The 6,034-nt window shown below is 35.9% G+C and overlaps 1 long non-coding RNA gene across 1 annotated transcript; it reads left to right on the forward strand.

Annotated features, from left to right (window-relative positions):
* The first annotated feature begins 1,473 nt into the window (after positions 1-1,473).
* Positions 1,474-5,806, forward strand: LOC140501372 (uncharacterized). The gene is made up of 3 exons (XR_011966158.1): positions 1,474-1,584; positions 3,305-3,465; positions 5,723-5,806. It is a non-coding gene; the product is annotated as an uncharacterized lncRNA (long non-coding RNA).
* The last annotated feature ends 228 nt before the right edge of the window (positions 5,807-6,034 follow it).

The raw sequence follows: 6,034 nt of genomic DNA on the forward strand, positions 1-6,034 counted from the left end.
AATAACCCTGAGTTAAGTACTATCATTGTTCCCATATAATAACAGATGCAGAAACTTGAGTTGTTTATAATTTAACAGTCACTTTCATTCATCTACCAAATATTTATTGAGTCCACTCTGTTTCGAGCATCCTTCTTAATGCTAGGTGGGATACCCAGTAAGAGTAAGACACTCTCTGCTCATCTAGCAGGAAATAGATACACAGCAAATGAATAGACTACAAAGCAGACAATGGTGGTCTCCATGCAAAAGGCCACAAAATTTCAGAAGGTAGAAGTGGATCTTGGTCTAGGAAAGTAGGGAAGGTTCCACAGAGGAGATGGAATTGGAGAGCTAATAGATGTAAATGTAGATAATAGGAGAAGAGATGCCAGGAGTAAAGACGAATGTAAACAAAGGTACAGAAGAAAGAATGCAGGTGATAAAAAGTAATCTGCTTTGGCTGGGGATTGTGGCTTGATAATATTTTTTAGCCTGGTAATTTGGGAATCAGATTAAGATTTATTCATTCAGAGATGTCAGTTTTGCTTTTACAATGAAATGTGTCACAGTTTGAAGTTTCTTAGGTCACTTGAATGGCTTTTGTCATGTTACTTTTTTTAAAAAGCAACTTAGTAGAGATATTTCTCCTTAAATTTGGATTACTATGTGAAAAATCATACAGTTACTTTTTTAAACATTCCTTTAAAAAGTTTGAGGAAAAATGGTGAGATTTATTTCCAGAAGGTATATACATGAAGACTCCTCATATCTTCTTAGCTCATCGATATCACAAAACAATGAACATGAAAGACTATGTAAAGTTCTTTCAGTTTACTGCCTTATATGAGAATTACACGGTAAACAATGTTTACTGTGACTTTAATATATATTTATGGAACATTTTAAACATTATAAGACAGATGACAAGAATTTAAACCTTCCCTATCATAATTGTTGCAATTTTTCTAGTGTGAAGGAGGAAAGTGATTAAAATTTGTCTTAAGATAGTGATATTACATGCACTGGTTCCAATCATTGGAATCTCTGAAGTTCAGAGAATAAGAAATGTAAGGAACTTGTCAAACTTTGTAGTCCTAATTCTGTCAATAAAATATGTCATTATGGGCTTTGTGTTAAACCACTGTCAATACAGTAAAATTATTTCAATTGACATAAAGTAACTTTTTTTGGGGGAGGAAGAATTTTTTATTTGCATGTTCCATTTTCATACATGATTCAAAGGGGTCATTCTTTGTGAGGTATCCTATGAGGGCATCTTTCCTTCTTTCCACAAGAACCTTTCTGGTACAGGATGGGGGGTTTTAAATTGATGTGGAAATTTAAAGATTCTTGTTGGAACACAGCACAAATTATTTATATGTTGAGATGTAGTTCATTTTCATCTTCAGTTGTCTCTGATGCAGCATATATGAAGCCATTGTTTTGTTAAATGAATATCACTCTCCAGCCTCTTTCCCCTCATAAAGCTAGGATGTTTCCATCGTCAGAGCCCAGGGGTTAGCATCAGCCTCACCCAAAATGCCCCTCAAGGCCCAGCATCATGGAATCTGTGCTGTGAGAGCAGACAAAGGAGAGAAGGAGGTAAATGTCTCATACCTCTTCATGGTCACATCCTCTTTATGAGTGTTGATGCCTAGGCCACAGTCAAGGTTGCAAGAAGAAGAGGGGGAGGGAGAGTAGTCTGGTAGCAGAGGGGGCCCAGACTATAGCTGTATGTTAAGATTAGGGGGAATTTTGCCTCTCCTCTCTAGGTCAGTCTTTCTGGTGGTAGCTTCCTACCTCTAAAAGTCTTCTCAACAGTGTCTGGTGTACTCTTTGACCTGCCCCTCTCAACAGAAGGAAAGAGTCATTGTAGAAGCAGTTCATATAGTCCCATTAGTAGAAGTGATTAGTAAAAAGAGAGTCCTAAGTACTTGAATTCCATCTTTGGTTCCCCAGATATAATAGTGAATCTTTGCCTTATCTTCTTGGCACCCAGTCCTCCATTACACTTTCCTTCTGTTTCTTCATCATGAGCTGATGGATTTTCCCAACCCGTCTTCTAGCACCCCTCTATGTATTGTTTGTCCTCATTAGAATATAAGGTCCTAGAGAGCAGGAACTTTTCTGCTTACTTATATTTGAATCCCTAATGCTTAGCCCAGAGCTAAATATTTAGCTAATATTTATCTAATCTAATCTAATCTATCTGTCTAATCGATGGTGTTAGGACTAAAGTTATTTTAAAAGCCATTAAGTAGAAGCAACCTATACCTTCATTATGGATTCTAACTATAGCTTATTTCCTTCCTACAGCTATGCTAATTTATGTATTTTCCAATTAGAGTTAATTTTGAGTCACTGTGCACACTGAAGGCCAATTCCTGGATGTGCTATCAGTAAAGTACTCTTTAGCATTCTTCTGGAATAGTGCTCATTTTCCTCAGAATAGCAGTTCTTCTTAGGAAAAAATTCATATAGATGATTTTAAAAATTATTTGAACTCCTAAGGGAGTTTTCCAATTGGCCAGACACTTTTGAAAATAAGTGCCAATTCTGGATTTTTGGCAGTCGTTAGCATGACATGGTCAGCTACAAGAGGCAGTTCAGGATAATATTTTAGCATTCAAATTTTATTTTGAGGTGAAATACCAGAATTATCACTTTTCTTTTGAGTGAAATCCAACACTTTTTTTCAATATGTGTAACACAAAGAAATGTATGTTACAGATTTTATATATATGTACATATATATATGAATATATATTAGAGATTCTTCTTAGGTTATGCTTGAGAGAAGGTGAGGCAGCTTTATGCATTGAAAATCCAAGTGAGAAGGTTCTTTGCTTTGTTCTTTTAATTCTCTAATTCATTCCTCTGAATGAACTGCCAGTCAAAGTTAATCAATGTTGTGGACCCAAGGTTTCTCTATTCTAGTTCATATACTGAAGTCCAAATGCTTCATTATTGCTTAAGTGATTTTCATTTGTATGTAAAATATTATGTACATAATATTTAGGAAAATTGAGGAAGGAATATATTTTTGTATATTAGTATGTAATGTATGTGTTTAAATTGCTTATTGATTAGATTTTTAAAAAAAGATAATAGTCAAAAGAAGTCTCAGTTTATGCAGCGCTCATTTTGAATTCTGCATTAAATTGATTAGATTTAGAAACTTAACAAGAAAAATTTGAGTTATTTTCAAATATTAAAATAACATATAAAGGTTTTAGTTAGGGATTACTTTTCTTATTATGTATAACAGAAGATACAATCAGTATTTTCCATTTCTTTGTTCCTGTATCTAAAATCTGATCAGCCGTCAAAGGAGAGAACAGAAAAGAAGAGGTGAAAAGTGACTGGAAGTTTGTTTCTACGTAAGATCTTCTCTCCGATAAGAACCAAGGCCAGCTACAGTTTGGATTAGGGCATTGGCAGGAATCTGCTAAATGCGAATCAAAGTCAATCTGGAGAAAAAAGGTAGGAAATCCCACTATAGGAAAAGTGAGAGGAGCCTCTGCTGACAAAACCCCTGGCACCACAAATAGGAAAGGTAGATAGGCAGTTTGCTGTGGCAGTTAGACTTGGAAATCAGTTGTGGAAGCTAAGAACAAAAGCAAAAGATAACATGGTAAATGTGGAGGGCAAGTGATTTTTTTCCAGGGGCATATAGAAAGTGTTCTATGTCTGTGTCCCATAAAATGTAAACTCCTTGGGGGAAGGGATTGTTTTATTTTTGCATTATCAGTGCCTAATACAGTGTCTGGCATATAGTAAGCAGATTATAAATACTGGAAGAATTTAATTACTTTTTTTTTTTTTTTGCTAGCATCAAGTAGCAATCGTGTACACACATTTATGATGGTCTCCTTACTAGAACAGAGAAAGAAAGGGCTTTTAATTCTCCATTTTATCTGAGAGATTAAGTATTTCTTAAAGACAAGAAAAAGCTTCTCCAATGGAAGGGACAAAGAGGAAGGTGAGAGCAAAAAAGTGACGCTTACATCACATTTGGCTTCAGGAGGTAACAACATGCACACTCAATTTGATATGAAAATCTATCTTACACTACAGGAAAGTAGGGGAGAAGGGTAGAAGTGGGGTGTGGGGAGATGATAGAAGGGAGGGCAAATGGGAAGAGGGAGTAATTAGAAGCAAACCCTTTTGGAGAGGGACAAGGTCAAATAAGAGGATAGAATAAATGAGGGGCAGTATAGGATGGAGGGAAATATAGTTAGTCTTTCACAACATGACTATTATGGAAGTCTTTTGCATAACTACACATGTATAGCCTATATTGAATTGCTTGCCTTCCCAATGGGAATGGGTGGGGAGGGAGGAAGTAGGAGAAGTTGGAACTCAAAGTTTTAGGAATGAATGTTGAGAATTGTTTTTGCATGCAACTGGGAAATAAGAAATACAAGGTAATGGGGTATAGAAATCTATCTTGCCCTACAAGAAAAGAGAGAAGATGGGGATAAGGGAAGGGAGGAGTGTGATAGAAGGGAGGACAGATTGGGGGAAGGGGTAATCAGAATGCATGGTGTCTTGGGGTGGCGGAAGGAAAGAGATGGGGAGAAAATTTGCAACTCAAAAATCTTGTGGAAATGAATGCTGAAAACTAAAAATAAACAAATAAATTCAAAATAAATAAATAAATAAATAAAGCCTTCCACTCAAAAAAACAAAGTGCTTCTTAAAATAAAAGAAGTTTTTCAATGAGAAAAATAAAGATGAAAAATTCTAGAGAGAAAGAAGGCAATTTAATCTTGTATCAAGATATCAGAGAGCAGAAGAAGAGGACAGATTAAAAGGCAGTCTGTTAGCAAACATTTATTGAGTGTTCACTATGAGCCAGGCACTATATATGCCAGCCAATGTGCTAAGCACTGTGCTAAGCAAAGAAAGGAAAATTTTTTTTAAATCAAACTTTTGGGTGCAGTAGTTGCTCTTGTCATATATATTGGCCAACATAATTTATAAATGATAGGGAAGCTCCAACTACATTGTCCCCCCAGGGATACTGTAGGATCTGTCAACTTCTTTTATTTCTTACTGGTGGGATATCCTAAGTTTATATTGACTAAAAATACCATCCATCAGCATCACTGGTGGTCAGAGTGACTTAAAGATGTCCAACATGTTTGCAAATATGATTATTGACAGTAAGAAAGGAGGCCTTAGAATAGTTTATAGAAATTCTGCAGTAATTAGTTGCTTTTCCATAACTATCATGCTATGTATCAGTGGACTCCTTAATTGATCCACTGCTATCCCAAGGATTCATCACTATATTTTTGGTAGTTTTTCAATTCTCCAGACTGCGTCACTTAATTTTCTGTCCTCAATTGCCATCAACCTCATAGTTTGCTTGGTATCTTTAAAGGAAAGTAATACAGTCCCATTAAGTTTCCAGCATATATTATTTTGTATTGGAAACTGCAACTTGATGGACAAATTGAATTGAGTGTCTGCAGTGGAAATCATGGATACAACTTTTACTTATTCATTAATTTATTTACTTGACACTTGCCAGGCAATCAGCAGCTAGGCAGAACAAAATGAAATAATGTCAAACAATTCCATTAATGTTATGTTGTACTCTCTCTCTCTATGAGTACAATATAACATATCCATCTATCTACCTATAGTCCTCTAGTAGACTAGACAAATAATTTTTTATGGAACTCACCGTTCATAGTTACTTGAATTTACATCCTCCATCTCTGCTTGACAGATGTGTTCAAGACCCAGTGGAAACCTGATTTGGTCAGCTAGAAGCATCTTCAGATCAAGGCTTCAACAACAAAGGAACAGGGTAAATGACTGGGAGACTGTAGTGCCAGTGCAATATTCATAGCACTTAGAGTGGCCATGGATATCCTGGTGTAATTCTGAATCCTGAAATACCACAGACTCTCCACGTGGAAGACAGTACCAAAACATTTATTCAGATACCAAAAAGCCAAATCCCAACACCAGGAAGCCAAATCCATCATAGTAACAAAAATCTATACACAATAACAATACAGATGATAACACCATCCCC

This window comes from Notamacropus eugenii, chromosome 4 (genome assembly GCF_028372415.1).
Source record: "Notamacropus eugenii isolate mMacEug1 chromosome 4, mMacEug1.pri_v2, whole genome shotgun sequence".
NCBI classification, from domain to species: Eukaryota; Metazoa; Chordata; class Mammalia; order Diprotodontia; family Macropodidae; genus Notamacropus; species Notamacropus eugenii.